We start from the raw sequence: 20,250 nt of genomic DNA, 5'->3' as shown, positions 1-20,250 counted from the left end.
CTCATCTTACTAACAGATTCTTTCTCCATCTCTTCCTCTCTCTCTCTCTCTTCCTCTCTTTTCCTCTCTCTCTCTCTCTCTCTCTCTCTCTCTCTCTCTCTCTCTCTCTCTCTCTCTCTGTCGTACATGGTGCATATGTGTTGGATTTAAGTTCTCATATGCCTTCTATCTTTTGTTTGTGACAAAGTCTCCCCTGTCCTGGAACTTGAACAAGTAGGCCAGGATAGTTAGCTCTGAGCTTCCAGGGGTCTTCCTGAATCTCTGCCATCTAACCCTTGCTGAGATTGCAGGCCCATAGAACTGTGCACAACTTTTATACAGGTTCTAGGAATCCAACTCAGAGCTTTGTCAGGTAAGACATCTTCCCAGCTGAGAAAGTAAGCAGCTGTCTCAAAACATCCCTTCTACCTAGATTGCAGGACATCACATTCTCTTCTGTTCTTTCCTCACAAGAAACTATTTCTCAGAAGACTTCTTTGTTGCTACCTCATTCTATGGGTAACTTGATGTGGAGTTCTTATGATCCATCTTCACATATCTATTTGAACTCCAGACATATTCCCTGGTTAACCTCAACAATCAAATGTTCCAGTGATGCCATGTCTTCTTCTAAAGTGAGATTCATGGAGGAACCTCTAACACATTTTGTGATCAATTATCTTCTCGATTATATATGTATATAATATATATGATGGTGAACTGATGATTCCATTATGTTTCTTCCAATTGAGATCTTGATATTTCCCCATACCCTGCCCTCAATATCCCTACCCCCAAGCATGCTTCTGTGCAAACCATCTTCTCCAATCTCTGTAAACAGCTCTCCTTCCAGATGTTTAAACTGAAGAAGCCATGGAATTGTCCTTGATTATTCTTAACACATAATACACATCCTATTCCTTGGAAAATACTTCTAACTTATGTGTATCATAGATTCCAATCATTTTATTTAAAACTTAAAGTATATGAACCTGTCTTAACCACCAGCGCATACCTCCTGAATCACTGTACATCTGTGTAATTGGGTTCTTTGACAGCTCTACACCCTCTGGCAATCTGTTCTTAATACACAAGACAATCAGATCATGTCCAACCCTGTACACATTCCTGCAATGGCTGTACCTTCCATCAATAAAACACATGTCTTTAGCATAGCGATGAAAGCTCTACATGGTCTGTACCTTTGTTATCCTTGTGTCTGTCTCTTTTCACACAGCTTTTATTCACTCTAGCCTCATGTAACTCTTTGCTGGTCCTTGAAATTTTAGACAATGCCCACTCAGAGTCTCTGCATCTGTTATTTTTTTCTTTCTCATTCCCTGCCCAGTAACCCTCATGGGTTGTGTAACTACCTTCCTATCCAACCCAGGTTTCACTGTGTCAGTGAGATCTGCCTTATTCAAGTGAATGAGTGTTATTTAGCAATGATGATGATGATGATGATAATGATGAAGATAAAACAATAAAACTTCAGAGCATCTGTACCTTCTCCAGTAGTAATTGTGCTGGCTTGCTTTTACCTCCCTTTATTCCTTATGGTTGATATATCCTATATTCCCATTTCACAGAGGAGAAAATTAAGGCTCAGATTACTTCAAGATCCTCAACTAGTAAACAAAGAAACCCAAACTGAAACTCTTATTATTTGTTTCTAATTCAAATTCCAAAATATTTTGTATACGTGTCATTCTGTGGCAGACACATTAATATACCTCTGGGATTCTCCTTTAAGAAGTGACTTGTGCTTCAGCTGTGAGAAGCATGGTTTTCTAAAGGCTTCACCTATTATCTGCTGAAAGGGTCCCTTTAGCTTTTAAGCTGGGATCGTGCTGCTTTGGGGATAAATGGATAGAGAAGACAAGTCATTTCTCTCTGTTACGCAGTGATTCCTTTGCCCCAGACTTCTCCATTGTCCTGGCAAAGAACATCACTTCTAAGTTACAGTACAGTCCTGCATCCTCTTTTTGCTTTTGTAGACTTGTTCCCAGTAAGCGTTTTACATAATAAGCATCATTTCAGCTTTTGCTTCCCAAGAGAATCCAAACTAGTATCAAACGGCACCCAAGGACTACAAGAAATGACACTGGATGAAAGCAAGGGAAGAGAAGGACCATTTCCACACAAAATCACAGTACATTTCTTAGAAGTCCAGCAAGAGGGAATTGCTTATTTCCTTACTTCCATCTTCTACTTTCTAACAAAAGACTCTGAGTTGTGGAAAATCAGAACTCTCTCAATATGGTAAACCCCAGGGTTGCAGAGGTTTGCGGATGGGCCCATGTGCTCAAAATCAAATTCAGAGAAAAACCACAGGAGTCTGCCATACAATTTGAATGCTTTCCTATACTGTGATACCAGGCACATTCACATTAAAAGGTAATGAATAGTATTTCATGTTCTGACATCATTGCAGTGAGAAATACCACTTAATACAATGAACATATCTCTCAGAAATTCTCACTAATGCTTCAGGTCACCTTGTTATATGCTTATGTGAAATGATTGCAGATAGACATGTAGCTACCACAACTGTAAAACAGAAATATCAATGGTAATGCCTCACTGTTGGATTGTGTCAGAATTAAATGAGATGACACATTATACAAAGCTCAGTGTGGGGTTTATATGGCTCAGTTGGTAAGTGATTGCTGGATTAAAAAGACAACCTGAGATTGGATTATCAGCACCCATGTAAATAGTCAGACACAGTGGCTTGTGCCTGCAGTGCCAGGGCTGGGGAGGTGGTAACAAGAGAAGCCCACAGCTTGCTGGCCAACTAGTCTTCCTATTCAGTCAACTCCAGGTTCAGTGAGACATTCCATTTCCAAAAATGAGGTGTAAGGGATGGAGGAAAGGCTCGGCAGTGTAGAGCACTTGCTGTTCTTGCAGCAGACCAGTGATGGCACTTCCCAAAGTGGGTTGGGCCCTCTTACACCAATTAGCAACCAAGGAGAATGTCTCCATAGGCATGCCCATATACAAATACGATGGAGGCCCTGGTCCCCTCTTCTGAGGTATGTGGAGATGAAAACCAAGATTGGCTATCACACTAGTATACTAAACTCAACTGGCTAGCAACACAGACCCCTAAACACATGGTGAAAAGAACATCATGGAAACACTTTGGTGGAGTTTGAGTTGGGTATGATATTCAGAGAGCTACCAATTCCCTATGTCATGCGGGATCTGATGGCTATACAGAGGTTTTATAGCAGACATGTCTTCCTTTGTGAGACACCCACTCTAAAATATCCACAGTAGGTGACTAGTATAAGGTAGGCAGCTCGCTCTCAAACGACCCAAGAACATTTATCTGACCTAGTCATGCAGCTATAATAACAGCTTGATCAATCACTTGCTGAAGATACAATGGCTGCTCCATAAAATGGTAAAGTGACACTGTAAGCATCTTTATTTGCATAAGTGCACTGTGATGTTCCTACAGTGAGAGAACGGACCAACTATGCTTCTCGGAACTTACTCCCCTCGTTAAGAGGTGCAGACCATGCTTGCAACTTTTCTGCAAGGTAGCAAGTGTCTATTTCAAAGTAATGGGGAACATAATAATGATGATAGAAAAAGTGACACAGTCATTGACATTTCATTTACTGTTGCTGGAGAATGGTAAGGTAGCTTGCTTTTAAGCATATATCCTATTAGGATCTGTTAGCAATGGCTCTTATTGTTATTTTGATGTTAGTTTGTTTTAAACACAGTAATTAACTTTGAAGATAAAATAGCAAGTTTTCACACAGTGATTTCGCTGGGAGGCCTAGGGAGGTCTGCTTTGATAGGTTAACAGGCCCTAATTACACCCCAGTATCTTAGACATGAGTTCCGACCTGTAGATGAGAAGGGAAAGCCTTGGGCTTGAGCAAGGAAGCTGACTTTCTGAGCTGAAAGATGTCGTGAGCCACAAGAGTCTAGGAGCCTGGTAGAACTAAGTGCATTTTTCTCTCTTTCTCCCTCCCTCCCCATCTCTCCAACCTTTCCTCTTCTCCTCTCTCCCCACTCAAAGTGTCTATAGATATAATTTTTTTTAAAAGTACTGTTTGGAATAGTTCACTTTAGTTCAAGGGGCAAGAGTGGGGTTCATATGAAGGAAATGCTTATTTGTCTTCACACCTTAGGCAGGAGAAAATTGCTTCCAATCCTATACCAGAAAAGCTACACTTATGCTTCACACATTCTCAAGGTGGCAGGAAGGAAACAAAAGGTGACAATATCACTCACACCTAATACTTCACTCTCCCTGCTAGCTCCCTTGTATTCCAGGAAAACACAAAGAATCAATTTGATTTGAGGCTGGAAGCCCATTGGACTCCCAAGCAAACAACTATGACTCATGATCACCAAAGGTCTCAAATTGACTTGAGTGGAATTCCCAACTTCCACAGGACATGAGATGCAGTTAGGATGCCTTCTTTGAACATCTTAAGAACTAATCCAGTTACTTCATCCTGGCACAGTCAATGTATATCTACTCATGCATGTTAAGAACACATATATTCCAGCTTCAGATAGTCCCAAGCTCTTTCACATATCCTAAGTATCAAAGGAACCATAGTGGGCAGAACATGGGACTGAGAGTCATGGAGGCTTGGGTTCAAGTCAATATCCACATATTTACTAAATATATTTACTAAGTGGGACCTTAGAAAGTGGAACTGACCTCTCTAAATAGTGTTTTCATTTTTCTAATGGAGATAATGATAATTACTTCCTATTGCTATGTGAAGACAAAAATAGATAATGCAACTAAATGTCTCTCTCAGAACTGCAACATGTATGTATGACCTATTTTACTCAGGAAAATGTAGAAAATATTTATGACATTTAATATATACTATCTAGCCTTCCTATCCTGGGGTCAAATATCTACACATGCTAGAATCAAAAGAAAAGCAAATATAGGGCTATGCTAACAAATTTACCTATGGCCACACACATGTGTATGTACACATACACACACACACACACACACTCACACTCACACACTCAAAAGTTATTATTCACATTCTACAAAGTGACATCATCCACCCTGGAGATGAAAAGGTAGGAATTCATTTGAACACTTAATTTTGAATAAATTTCAAATAAAAATTGAATGTGTCCTCCAAAGAATTAAAGGATTTGACAGTCCTGGATTGTCCTACATGACAGCACATGCTTTTTAATGGATGTGTAGAATGAGTCCCCTCTACCAAGATCCTTGCTTTAGGACAATTTTCATAAAGTCCTACAGCTGAAGGAAGAGGAACTGTCTTCAGTCAGATTCTCTAAAGCAGAAGGTAAAACAAAATTTTCCCAAGAGCCAAAGGAGTATAAAACCCCAGCTATTTCTCTTAGGGGGTACAAAAGGAAAACAAAGTAGATAATACTAATAAGTACAATGTGCCATAATAAAAGACCCAGACATATAGCTTATATTTAAAGATCTACTTTGGGTCATCACAACACATCTTCTAAATTCATAGCTGCCTTCATTCCCTTAAGCATAGTCAAATAGCTTTGATTATTCCCTTTTCACAGTCATATACTGTATTATAGGATGAACTGTGTTCCTCAATTGGTATCCATCACACTCCAGGGCAAGCCCCATGCCAAAAATAGTTGGCCAATACAAAACTAACTCCATGGCTTTTTTGTGTGTGTGTGTTTGCTTTTTGCTTTGTTTGGGTATTTTTAATTTTTTTTTGTTTTTGTTTTTCCAAGACAGGGTTTCTCTGTGTAGCTTTGCACCTTTCCTGGATCTCGCTCTGTAGACCAGGCTGGCCTCGAACTCACAAAGATCCACCTGGCTCTGCCTCCCAAGTGCTGGGATTAAAGGCGTGCGCCACCACCCCCTGGCATGTATTTTTAATTTTTAAGGTGTGTTTATTTTGATTTTCACTCATTATTATTTTTAATTCTTTTTGAGAGAGTGAAAGATAAAATTGGGAGGGTGGGAGGTGAAGAAGAACTGTGAGGAAATGGGAGAGAGGAAAGAAGATGATTGAAACATATTGTATAAAATAATTAATTTTAAAAGGTGTAAAAAGGTGGTAAAAGATACTTGAAATTCTACTTCATCCACTATTTATCAAATAAGATCTTTTAAAAAACATCAAAATAAAATACCTCAATAAGCTATATCCTAACCCAATATGACTGGAATTCTTATAAAGAAGAAAATTTCAGCCAAAGTATGTTCATAGGATAGATAACATGAGTAGTAAAGGTAGCCATCTAAAAGTAAAGAATTTTGGGGACTCAAAGAAGCTAGGAGAGACATGAGACATGTATATTCCCCAGAGGTGTCCTTTGAGACAAGTGGTCTTCCAGTGTCTGCATATAAGAGGATACATTCCCCATTGCTCTAAGTCATGAATCTGTAGAACCTTGTAATAGCTGCCCTAGGAAATGGATTCAATGAGTCCCAGGGTGATTATATTAATAGCTGGATTTCGTATCTTTATTGAATTCTCACCTCTGCAGGCTTAGATCTTTTCATTTGCTTATTAATAAATACTACTGCCTTAATCCTATTGTCTTCCTCTATTCCCCACCCCATATATCTGGGATGAGATACTTATATGGGTTCCAACATTCAGTCAGGTTTGAGACCCACTACAGGAAGTAGCAGAATGGACATGTCAACTATGTCTTCTTGACCCCAGACTTTTATAGAAATAATATACTGAAATTCCACACTGTAAATATACCTGGTATGAGACTTTTATTTTATATCAATATATAATACTGTACATCCTTTCTGATTATATAAAATTAAGGAACAATTCACCAAAATACTGCATCCTTTCTTTGAAAGATGAGAATATGTTAACATAATGTGTGCTACATTTCCCCTGTCTAACTTCCATGAATGACAAGAGAAGACATCTGGATCAGGCAAGAGATTCACTTCATTAGAGGAAATCAAGCAAAGCTTATTAGGGGCTTTACCCTAGCAATACAGAGCAATATATATGGCAATTACTAACACTGGATGAGAGTCGACAAAGTAAGCCAGTCACTGTGCTACATGCATTCACATACGTGCTGTCATTTAAGCAATTTGAGTTCTCATACTGCTTTAGTAAGGTACTGATGTTATCCCTCATCACAGGCAACATACTTAATGGTGAAATGCTCTGGACCCCTTGGACAATGGTCACATAAATCATGAATGGCAAAAACAAAATGTACATAATCTAAATCTCTACTCCAATACTCTATCATCACCATATGTTGACTCTCATCAACTTCATTTATTAATAAATACAGAAACAAAATCCCTCTGATATTGTTGATCAGTGATTGCTATGCTTTCCCATAGCTAGCTTTAAGCATATTACCTTAAACCATCTTGTCTTTGACCTATCTTCCATTATGGCAAAATCTAAAATTTTCCAATACATGCATGGATCTCATAATCTATGTTCAATGCATATATGGGTTATGATATTTACTTGTATGTTTGTTTATCAAACAATGGTCCAGCCTGGCTTCAAATTTGAGGCTGGTCATCCTCACTCACACTCCCAGTGTAGGAACTGCAAACTTAAACCACAGTGCTCAGCTGCAGGTTTGGATTTTTTAACAGTGTCTTTGCAGGTGGGTAATTTGAAGAGAGGGAAATGGGATTATAAGATCTTGAAAGAACTGGAACTAATAATGAATTTTGGGAGGATTACCAGTTAGTAAAATCTGCCTTTCTTCTCTTTGAAAGAAAAGCAAATGTAGAATTACAGTCCTCTTGTTACTAGCTGGAGCACCAGAAATCCCCCAGCATCAGAGATGCTGGCCCAACCTTGCATCCACCCATCTTAGTTTTCCTATTTTAAGATGATTTGATTTTGATATGCAAAAGAGAACAATCAAATGTGAGGGAAGATTATATTGTCACAACACCTTCACCTCCTGCCTACTCTAATTATCTGGTCTGATAGAGAAGGAGATTAAAACCATGCTATCAAAACACATAAAATATATTCCACAAGTACAAAATCTTCCTGTGTCTAGCTAGAACTGGTGGAGTCACCGTAAGTTATTTATCATAATTGGGAGAGAACCTAAAAGGGCCCTGAACGTAGCCAGTGATGGCATTTATGTGTAATGCTTGTCAGGCATTTCTATAAAGTAACTTTGTACTCCTGATCAAAAATTTGTTCAGATCACCATCGTGAAAATATAGGGTGTGGCTTTGAGGATAATTAGAAAACTACATTTCATCAGTGTGGCTATGTTTTTGAACATGAATACTGTTTATGAAGATATAGTTTACTTATCTCTTTTCCCTATATATATATAGGTAGGAGATCCATGCACGGAAGCACAGTCCAGTTAGCAAGTGCAGAATGCTGTTTATTACTGAGAAAACACTGAAAAGGAAACAAATCTTTTTGCAGGGTGAAAATTGATTGGGATAAAATTAAGAGTAATCAAAGATTTTAATTTGAGAAAGAATCACTCTTACCTGGGATGTCAGGTGCAAATAGGAAATGAAATTGAAATTTCTAAGAATAAAATGAAAGGAAGAGAGAGAGAGAGAGAGAGAGAGAGAGAGAGAGAGAGAGAGAGAGAGAGAGAGACCCATAAACAGAGTCATCGTAACAAAGACAAGGACTATTCTGAAGTGGGATGCTTTTGTGCTATTGTAGAACTGGCTTTCAATGTGCTTCTCTCAAATGGCAAGGACCATGGACCCTACCACCCATTAAGCAACTGGGGTAGGATATTGCCATTGCTGAGCACATTCTTTTCCAGCTTTTGACCAGTCCAATTCTCCTCATACTCATTTGATTTCAACTAAACTGACAAGCTGCCAACAAAGTCTTGCTTAAGCATGGAACAACCCCCATAAATCAGAGCCATAAGTGGAAGTTCCCCTACATTTTTGCTTATATCTCTAGGCACATTTGGACTATAATGGCTTCCTTTATGACACATTAGGGTACATGTAATTACAATAGGGTCATTATTTTCTTCTGATTTTTTAGTACAGAGCCCATGACACAGGAGATACTCAACATATATCAGCTGGATGTCTTGTATTATTGTAATATGGAAAAAATAGGGAGAGTCTGTCCATATTTACATTCCCTATATCTTCTTATAATGGTGTACAAAATCTCACCGCCTTCAAATGCATCTCTGCCTTACAGTACACTGTTCTACATTCCGTTGAAATATTATGACTTTAATAGTCAGTTGTCAGTCAATAGAGATTAGGGAAAGGGACAATGAGGGAAGCTGGAAGGGGACTGGAGAACTGTTATCTGAGTGGAGGTGGGTAGGAGGGATGAGTTCTATTAGCATCTATAGTTCAGAACAAATTAATCATAAAATTTATTTAGATATAAAATAACAGAGTTTATAAGTCCCAAGCATAAAGAAATGTGTTTAAGCAGCTGGAAATACTAACTATCTTGATTTGATTTGATCACTACACAAAATATTCACTTAATCAAATTATACGCTACACCCATAAATGTATACAATTATTATGCATTAATGAAAGGTAAAACAAAAATATGTGGAGCTTGTAACTTTGATTTTTAGAATTTGAAGCAAAAAATAGACACTATAAGTGAAAGGAGGCTGTAAGGGAATGAGGACGGCAAATTACATGTTATATAAAAGAGAACAAGTGACTACTAGGAGCGGCAAGGTTTAAAGAGGAATGGGGTTGGTGTTTGGTGAGAAGATGGGGTATGAGAAAGACTAAATCAAACTAAGGTTGTATGAAGAAGTCACATAGAAACCCATTATTTTGTAAGGTAATTAAAAATCATATTTGTAAAATGATTTTGAAAAGTGGTACCATGCATGAGTTAATAAAGCTGATCACAGAAGTCACAGGTTATTAAGCAAAATATCCCAGTTCAAGGTGTAGAACTCCTTGAGATATCAGTCAGGAAGGCTCTAGTATCCTCCAAAATTCTATAGGTTATGGCCACTGACCTTGACTGTCTATCAGAACTTTATTGTTAGACCCTATTTCTGAAGATATCACACTCTTTGGTTAGAGAATAGAAAATAATCATGCTGACACCGAGTTAGAAGCTTCCTCACTGCTGGCTAGCCTTCAGAGCACAGGAGGTTGGTTAGTAAGCAGCTGGGGAAAAGTTAGCAATGGTCTTCTCCAGCTTTGGAACTTGTATGCTAAAATCCCAACTTGTCAAGCAAGAGGTACTTACTGGTGCAATACTTGGACAACAGTTATGTGGCTAATTGATTTCTGGTTGGATCTGAGGTGCATGTAAGAGGAAGTCCATGCCTGGTGTTATAGACCTAGCTAAAGGCCGATGACTGGGGACACAGCAAGCACTAGGGATGAACCTATTACTCATGTTTTGCTGAATGGACACATGGTCACACTGCCACCTAAATGTGTATATTTATTCCCATATATTGCTGTCCTCAGCCTTGATATAAGTGTCTTTTCATACAAATGGCAGTTAAAGCAGCGATTGTTATTTTATCAAAGTGTTAAGGACAAGTTACTGTTGGGTGCTCAGCACTAAATAGCGCACCAATAATGTCGCCTACAAAGCTCAGAACAATGACAAAATGACTGTAAGATTTGATCATGAGGAGAGGGTCATGTGTCATGGTTTTAGGGCCATGATATGGTGATGGCACTCATGAACTACTAGCTGCTAAAGATTACTTCATTGAGCCTGTATAGACCTAAGTCTGTCAACATAGAGTCATAGGTGGAGAGGGATTCAAGGGGCCCTGCACAGTACATGTTAAAGGCTGACAGAGTGAAATATTGCATACAAAATCTGGAGCTATGGTGGGATAATCCATGGAGGCAATTTAGAGGTATGACATGATGGGTCTTTTAATTGGTGAGATGAAGCAGTTTAATGACATTGGGGTGTTAGAAATATTTTTAAAGCAGAAAAAGTCTCTCATGTATCATATATCTTATTCTTAGGAAAAACCTGACATGCATAGTAGAGCCTTATAAAAAGGATCATTGTTTTCTTATCAGTACAGAGTGTTGCCTTAATATCAGTGGTTATTTAATCGCATAAATCATACCATTACTGTAAATAAGAAAGGGAAAAATGCTACCAATCAAACTACAACTCACCTAGATGGTATGCTGCCTGACAATTTAAAAATATGTGTGCATGTTGGTTAGTTCATTTTCTGTTACTGTATCTAGAGATCACAAGCAAGGTCACTTACAAAGAAGAAAAGCTTCTGAGTCCTAGTTGTACAAGCAGTGACTGAGAAGCCATACCAAGTCCGTTTGTTACCCTTGTTGTTCCTTTGATCAAATACCTGACAAGAGCAATGTAAGAAAGGTTTGATGGTATGACACTCCATCATGACAGGGACTGCTTGGTTGCAGGGGTATGAGGTAGTTAGACAGATTGCTTCCACAGTTAGGAAGCAGAGAGAGATAAATGCCTTTGTTTAGCTGACTTTTCCCTCCTTATTGAACCTTTAACCCATGGGATAGCAGCACCCATATTCCAGGTAGGTCTTTTTTCCCCAGTTAAACCCTCCTGGAAATGCTCTCATGAAGATATGGAGAGATGCATGTTTCCAAGGTGATTCTAAGCTCAGTCAAGACAACAAATTTAATCATTGCACAGATTGAGGTCTCTTGCCAGTAGGGACTCTTTTGGTGTCCCTGGGAATCACAGGGAATCACATGGGGAGAGAAACTGAGCTAGTCCTCTTGTTATATAGAATGTTTCTTAAGTGCCAGCTCAGCTCTCTCTCTCTGTCTCTCTCTGTCTTTGTCTCTCTCTGTCTTTGTCTCTCTCTGTCTTTGTCTCTCTCTGTCTTTGTCTCTCTCTGTCTCTCTGTCTCTGTCTCTGTCTCTGTCTCTGTCTCTCTCTCTCTCTCTCTCTCTCTCTCTCTCTCTCTCTCTCTTACTAGGCTACTGTTTCCCTTAATCAAGATCACTCCCTCCAGGCACTATTTAATCTCAATTAACTTCAAAAGGATTCCTATTGCAAATACGTAACAACAGTCCGATTAAGGCATCACTTTTTTTTAATACCCCACAATTCACATTAAATTCAATATGAGCTTTTGTAGAGCCCTTCAAATCATACAAGTGCGTATGCATGCTTTGGGGAATGGGTGTTATTTAGTATTGGGATTACAGCTTTTCTTCTTCAGTTGGTTAAAATCGTTAGCAAACACACAGTCTTCTTGGCCTCACACACCCACACAGGAAACAGCTCCACAAACATCTGGATTCTGGCAGTTTTGTCACACAGATACTGTTTTAATTGCACAGTAGGTACTTGGGATTTGTGAGTTCCAGAAACAAGCAGGATGAGCCAATGCAAGTGTTGAGGCACCTTCAACTTCTGAGATCCCTATGTTGTTCTATTTTGGCAAATAATTTACTCCTCTCCTGGCAAAATTGCAGGGGTTTGCATTTGTGCTGAAGCAGCAGCTATGCCCACTTTGCAGAACACTGGCCACCTGAAAAACAGCCGCACAGAAAAGAAGTACTCCCATAGAAGATATGGGCTCTTTTTAATCTTATTTATAAAAGCGGCAATTATGCCTGCAGAGGAAAGAAGCACACACCGATCCTTTGGCACGTTTCCAGAGAGGAAGGCAGTGTCCCCTGCATTTAACCTTGAAGTACACTTCCTCACAATCCCTTCATGATTGATAATAACTGGAGACAAGCGAACTGCTTAGCCTTCAAGCGCATGATTACAGCATTCATTCCTTTTTTATTTTTATTTTTATTTATTTTTTTAAGGAAGAAATACTCTCTGCTTCTTTTTCCTGTTGGGTGGTAATTCTTCCAGCTGAAACACTGAGTCATCCCTTCCTCCCTTGCCTTGGAAATGTAGGTCCTGCTGAAGTAGGGCTGGTGGTTATGAAGAAGCAGCAGAGTTAGTTCTGGAGTTCCACCTTTATTATGTTTTTTGAGCCAGGATCTTACTATGTAGTATAGGCTAGTCTTGAACTCCCAGCGTTTCTCTTCCTCAGCCTCCCAACTGTGGACATTATAAGCATGTACCTTCATGGCTGGCTTGAGTCCCACATTTGTTGCTATTTCTTGTAGGACCCTTGTGAAACTATTGGTGGTGAGACTTGTCATATTTAACCCCTTACATGGACAATAATTTTATACAAGAAATGGAGTCATGTTATCACTGTCATTTCAACATCACTTTGTCCTTGTGGACTGTGGCAGATGTTCTTACTCCACCACCCTCTGGTTTCATCTTTGCAGTTCCAGCTATTTCTCCCTTTTATTTTGTGTGAATCTGTTTCTGTCATCATCTTAACTGACTTATCACACCATTTCGAACTGATTTCATTTTTCCATGATCACTGTTTTCTCATGTCTTAGAATAAATATTTATAAATATGAAGTTTTAATGGTTAGATATACGTTTTAAAAGGTTTTCTTTTATGCATATATTGCATTTTGAACCTATTCTCCCTCCAATGTATTTACTGTAACTTTTCCCTATTAACTCCTCCTGCTAATCCAATTTGTCCCCCAGTTTATTGGAGAACATATCAGAAATTAAACTGACAAAACAGATACCACAGTTGACCTTAGCCCAAAGGCTGAGAAGCAATTGATGTAATTTTAATAGCTATCCTTACTCAATGGGAGAGCCCCTTTCATATTGTTATTCATTTATTCAATGAAAATGTGTTCAGCTTTTACTATAGACCAGGGTTGTACAAGGCTATGCAGATGCAGAGAAAATTACTATGTGGGATTTATGCTCCAAAAAGTTAATCAGGAGTAGACAAATAGTTCTCTAATACAGTGAAATATACACTAAGGGAGGTTTAATTCAAATGGCATTAAGAGTTTGTGTAAAGTGACAAATGCAAATTAGCCCTCAAATTTGTCAAGATATAAGACATGGAGAGAGAGGCTCTATGGAAGTGTACTAAGGAAAGACTGGAGATTAAAAACAATTGAGACACATTTTTCAAGTCATTCTGTTACAAAGGGAAAGTGAGACATGACCCTAATTGCAAGAATTTTTCAGTTAACTTGCTTTTTAGACGAGATGGCATAGCACAGTATGTTTACAGTTAGGCTGATCTGGTAAAGACTCAAATATTGCACATACAGGAGAGAGGAGATTGCCTTATCACAATTTTCAAGGGGAGGAAAGTTGGAGGACTGCAGTACAGATATGGTTTGTTTGGCTGCATTTTTGCTGAAGTGGGAGGAAGAAGCACAGGATAGATATTTAAGAGTGGGGAAAGGGTTGATTGATAGAAAGTATGGAGTAACATCCTCCAGCAAGGTGGAGACCCATGGAGACAGAAGTGCTACAGCTGATTCAGCACCGATGTGAACTTTTCTCAATACAAATCCCACAGCTTAGCCTTAGGAATTCTAAAGAAAACGAGTTAGCATGCAGTTTGTTTGCAAAGTAGAATAGAGAGAAAAGTAGACAGGATTTGAAGATGTGACCAAGGATGTCTCAGGACAGCTGTAATTACACTGGAGAGGGAGAGCAATGAACATGGTGCAACTGCTGTGATGTGGAAAAGTGGAAGATGGTTGTGAGAACAGGGGATTGGGATCTGGGATCCGGGAAACTGCCTTCCTATTGGATAACAAGTTCAAGGGTACTTTCAAAGAATGATTGACTGGATTCAGGAAGATCATAAAATGTACTTAGAAAAGGGATGCAGACGATGTGATTCAGGCCAGAATGGCCCATGTGAAACCTGAAATGATCAAAGGCCGTGTTTAGAATTGTGACAGACAGAAGCGTTGTGGAACAATCTTTTTCTACATTATAAATATGTGTTACTCTCTTTGGTTAATAAAAAGCTGACAGGCCATGGCTGGGCATGAGGTTGAAGCCAAACAGAATGATTGGAAGATGGAGGGCAGAGTCAGGAGAGACACCAGCCAGCTGTCCAGGAAGCAAGACATGCCAGAGGACAGGTAATGCCACAAGCCAGGTGGCAATATATAGATTAATAGAAATGGGTTAATTTACTTGTAAGAGCTAGTTAGTAACAAGCCTGAGCTATTGACCATTCATTTATAATTAATATATGCCTCTGTGTGGTAATTTGGGAAGCAGTTGCCAGGTATTTGGGAGCAGGTGGTTGGGACAGGAAACATCTGTTTAAACAGAAGGCTGCACATGAAAATATCAAAGAAATGAAAAACAATGGATAAGGTACAACTGACACCTATAGCACCCAGGATTTACAGTTTGTCAGCATTTGTCAATGGCCTTATAAAAGGTGATTAACACAAAAGGCATGGCTGTCTAATCTCTGGCCTCTGATAGGCAGAGTGGGGGAGGCAGAGATTTTTCTGTCTGCTCTTCAGGAGACACTGAAGAAGTTGAATTATCAGAAAAAAAAACCTTGATAATTATGAATGAAAAGATGAAGGAAAGCAAAAATATTATGTACTGTATATCTGTAATGACAGGACACATTCTAATATGGTTTTCTGAAGAATGAGGTACTAAAAAGAAATGTAAAAATCTATCAGTAATAGATAGTACAGCTTCTCTTGTCCTAAGGATGAACAATATATTTAAAGACCTTAGAGTGATGGACATTTGGTATTTAAAAGTCAAGGAAGATTTTTGTTTTCTTTTCTGGTTCATGGTAACTTGGCAAGTGGATTAGAAATGAAAGGAGGGTGGGGTGGGTGGGGGGATACAGGAAAAATCAGACTCAGAGTCTTGGAAATCATTGCCTATATACAAGCTTATAGCTTCCAACATGCAGAAGTGATATCATAGTGATTGAAACAATCACTATCAATACCCCAAAGTATTCAATGTACCCTAGTGTCCAGGTATGAAAAATATAAAAATGGAAGTGATATTTTAAGCAAATAAATATGAAGAGGCTTTGAGAATAGAGAAAGAGACAGAGTACATTTTGAGCACAGAAAATTCCTTAATGGAAGTTTAGGAATGATGTTTGCTCAATGTGACACTGGACAACCTGCTTCTAGAAGATATGTTTAGAATTGCACCAGACTAGTACTCACAAGCATGAAGGAAAACTATTCTCCCAGCAGAGACAGCACAATTTTCAGTTCCACATAAGGACCATGAGGGCTGATGGGGTCTGCGATCACAGGCTGATGATCTATAACATGTAGTTATAAAGATAAATGGATTCTAAATGGATCTGGTGATGGGACTATTTACGCTTCTGGCATTTACTCTTTTAAAAGTCTATGGACTCATTGGAAGGATATATGTTCTTTGTAATTAAAGATGATAACTGGGCTCCTTAATGAGCCCATAGGGTACAATACATTGTCTATGTGAGCATCGTACTCTTTTCATTTGTCAGGAAGCAGCTTGCTAGACTCTTCCCATAGCCTTTCTGTTTCGTTGAAGAGAGTAGTATAGTCCTTGAAAAGAAAAAAATAACTTTATTTATTTGACATAATCAGGGAATGAATATTTCTCCCTTTGTTTCTATTCTCTGCATTTTATAGCCCTATAAATGCCAAATTTGAAGGAAAACAGCTTATGATAGGACTCTTTCAAACTGGTGTATTTCCTTACACAAGTGAAAATAAGATGCTTTAAGGTTTCCTTGCTTCCTGAGACTGGGTACCCTTGGTGCTGGAGCAGGAGCTACCAAAACAAGACCAAGCCAGCTAATTTCTCCAGCCAATATGCCAATAGCTACATCATATGCTCTCTGTGTGTACTAAATGAGATAAAGCCCTAGAGATAATGCCTAGAGAGTGTTTAGAATTGATTCTGGAGCAGACTACACTGTCTAAACCATCTGTCTTTATCTTCAGCTTCACCTGGTCAGCACTGCAATGAGTGCAACCAAAATTTTCCTCAGCTTTGTAGATGGTATGGTAGCTCAGCAGGGAAAGGTATTTGCCACTAAGCTTGTCAGCATGAGTTCCATCCCATGAGCCCAAGAAGTGTCAGGAGAAAACTGGCTCTTCCAAATTGTCCTCTGATCTTTACGTGTGCACTGTGGTGAACACACACACACATACACACACACACACACACACACACACACACACACACACACACACACACACACACACAATATATATATATATATATATATATATATATATATATATATATATACAAAATTAAATCTTTAGAACAATTTCCTTCAACTTTAATAAAATGATGCCTTCAGAGTCACATGTGTCCAGTGGTCATACACTATGGGCAGTCTAAGTTTTCATTCCATGTATTTAATTATGGACACTTTTTACTATGATGTGTACTTTTGCCCAACTGCATTAATTTTCTTCAACCATTGGATTTTATGCCTTTGATAGTTTCTGATATAAGAAACCTGGCTTGGCTCTTAGATTTACTAGAACTGTGAAGAGTATAAAATAGATTTTGAATGAAAGCTGGAAGGACTCTTTTATGAGCAAGGCCATGGAATTTGGAGTATGAAATTGGTGACATCCATATTAGTTATTGGAAAAGCTTTCATGAATTCAGTTTAACTCAGGAGCACTTCTCAAGTATATGTCAGGCATCTGCTATATGAGGCCCAGATCACTGTCATTACCACCTTTTCAATGACCAAAAGTCTTCTTTGAAAAAATCATGGTCTCACAATTCCAGTCCACAGGAAATGAAAGTGTAAGAGCCACACGACTTGTATACAGATGTTCACGGCTGCTTTATTTACAATGGATAAGTTGGAAAACCAATAAATACCCATGAGTAGGTGGAAAATTTTCAGCACACAATACTATTCAGCAATAAATAAATAATCAATCAATCAATCAAAAATAAGCAAATTATTGATACATGGCACAGATAGACTTCAAAATCATGATGCTAAGTAATAGGGACAGATTGTCTCAATAATAGTACTATTCTGGTATTTTTGTAAATATCATTGAAATACAAATTAACATGGTAAATCAGATGAAGCAAGTATGAAGGATGGCACAGGGGCACTGGAAAACTTCAGAAGTGATAATATACTTAGTGTTTAGACTGTGATGCTAGATTTTTTTTTTGTTTTCCTCATTTTTATTTTTATTTTAAAGCATGGGTATACAGGTGTCTGTGAAAGGCAGAGGAAATGATGGCTGTCTTTATTACTTGGTCTCTATCTTATTTCTTTAAGGAATTTTGTTGTTGTTTGTATTTTCTTTTAATGTAGGGATGGAGAGATGACTCAGTAGATTTAGCACTGTGCTCTGCTCTTCTAGAAGATCTGGGTTTGATTCCTAGCACCCACATGGTGGCTCACAACCATCTGTAACTTCAGTTTCAAGGGCTCTAACACACTTTACTAGGCAGCCAGGAAACCAGGTACACACATAGTATATATGCATACATGAATGCAAAACACCAATACATAGTTAATTAAAATGTGTGTGTGTGTGTGTGTGTGTGTGTGTGTGTGTGTGTGTGTGTGTGTGTGTTTCTGTGTATGCACCTGTGAATGCAGATGATTCATGAATGCCAGAGAAAAGTTTCAGATCCTCTAGAACTGGAATGACAGGTAAGAGTGACATGGATGAGTGATACTGAATTCCAGTCTTCAGTAAGCAAATGCTCTTGACCACATATCCATCTCTCCAGACCAACCCCTTACCTTATTTCTTAAGTCAAGTATTTCAGTGACCACTGAGGTCTCCATTTTGGTTAGACTCACTGGCCAGAAAGCCTCAGGAATCTTCCTACCTCTGACTTTTTGTCCCAGAGACTACAGTCATGAGCTGCTACACCAGGCTTTATTTTGGACACATCATAGGGAGCAAACCCAGGCCTTCATGCTTGCATAGCAGCACTTCACCAACTGTTGTAGTCTGAATGAGAAAGGTCCCTATTAGCTCAGGTATTTGAACACTTGGTCCTCAGGTGGTGGCACTATTTGGGGAGGTTATGGGATCTTTGAGAAGCAGAGCCTTACTGGAGAAAGTACATCATTATAGGGTCTGTGAGGCTTGATAGTCTTGCCCTACTTCCTGTTCTCTCTCTGCTTTCATTGGGCAGATGAAATGAGATCAGCAAGCTTCCTGCCCCTGCCTCTATGCCTGCCTGTTGGCATGACTTCCCTATCATGATGGATTTTCTATTTCTCTGGATTTCTGAGCCAAATGAAAGTTTTTCATCCTTAAGGTACTTTTATCATCCACTGAGGTAGAAAGGTAACTGCAGTTTTGACATCATCCTGGACTAGATAATGAGTTCCCAGTCTGGTTACAGAGTAAGGCTGGATCTCAAACAAAACCATTTTTATCTCTATCTAGGCATAATGTACTGCATTTAAGTTTTATTAAACTTATGCTAAAATGTCCTTCCATTAGTCCCTGACCCCACTTTCCAAACCAGTTGAGTTCATATCCCCATTTTGTGTCATATCATTACACTCCATGCTTTACTTTTACATAGTGAAGAAAATTGTGTTTTACAAAGTGTAGTGGGTAGCCATTCCAGCTTTGATCTGGAAGTTCCAACCCCCATTGAGACTTTGGCAACTGTCACGCCTACAAGGCAGGGCGAAGGGAGGCGCCTGGGGACCCGAGATCTGGATCGGTGGGCGCTCTCTCTGTTGCAGGACCCTGGACTGAAGAGGTGGACCAAGCAGAGCTCCAGAGAACACCACTGGACTGCGATACACCTTCCCCAGACCCCGCGATCTACCTATCCCTTAATTTGTAAGTTACGCCATTAAATAAATCTCCTTTTAACTACGTGGAGTGGCCTTAATAATTTCACCAATATCTGGCGCTCACGTGGGGCAAATTCCAAAGGCCTGGGTGGCTCCCACCCTCAGCCTCCTCCCCGGCTAGCGGGTACCTAAACCCGCCTGCAAAGTTCCATATAACCAGGGAACGCCTACACGGTTCCATTCCCTAAAGAGGGAGCAGCTTGTCCGGTCTCAGTTCCCTAGCTTAGCCCCGAGACCAGCGAAAGAGGCACTCCCCCACTTCCTGAGTGCGGCACCGGCTCCGGCTCCCGCCATCTTGACTCCAGCGAGCTGCAGTCAGCCAAGATCACCAGCAGGTCCTGCTTTGGAGCTGTACCAACGCCACCTGCTGGCTGAAAAGTGCTACTACACCCCCCAAAACCACAAAAGGTAAGTAAAAGTACCTGATAATTTTACACCTTAAAATTGACTAACAAATTTTGAGTAATTCTTGTAATATGGCTGACAACATTACCTCACAAGAATTCGAAAACCTTTTTGCCTGTATGATGAATGACATCTTCCTGGAAATATACGACCTTCCTAAGGCATATCTGGCCTGTACCATTTTGGCATTCATTGTAATAATCCACACAG

At 39.3% G+C, this 20,250-nt stretch overlaps 1 protein-coding gene and 1 pseudogene across 12 annotated transcripts in view; both read right to left on the bottom strand.

Annotated features, from left to right (window-relative positions):
• The window catches only part of Grm7 (glutamate metabotropic receptor 7), a 930,315-nt gene that overhangs the window by 807,777 nt on the left and 102,288 nt on the right, over positions 1-20,250 (bottom strand). The gene's annotated exons all lie outside the window — the stretch shown is intronic.
• Positions 13,456-13,569, bottom strand: LOC128100246 (uncharacterized; annotated as a pseudogene).

The sequence above is a fragment of the Peromyscus californicus genome, unplaced genomic scaffold (genome assembly GCF_007827085.1).
Source record: "Peromyscus californicus insignis strain IS unplaced genomic scaffold, ASM782708v3 Scaffold_6__1_contigs__length_162567912, whole genome shotgun sequence".
NCBI classification, from domain to species: domain Eukaryota; kingdom Metazoa; phylum Chordata; class Mammalia; order Rodentia; family Cricetidae; genus Peromyscus; species Peromyscus californicus.
This window is presented reverse-complemented; position numbering and strand designations above follow the sequence as displayed.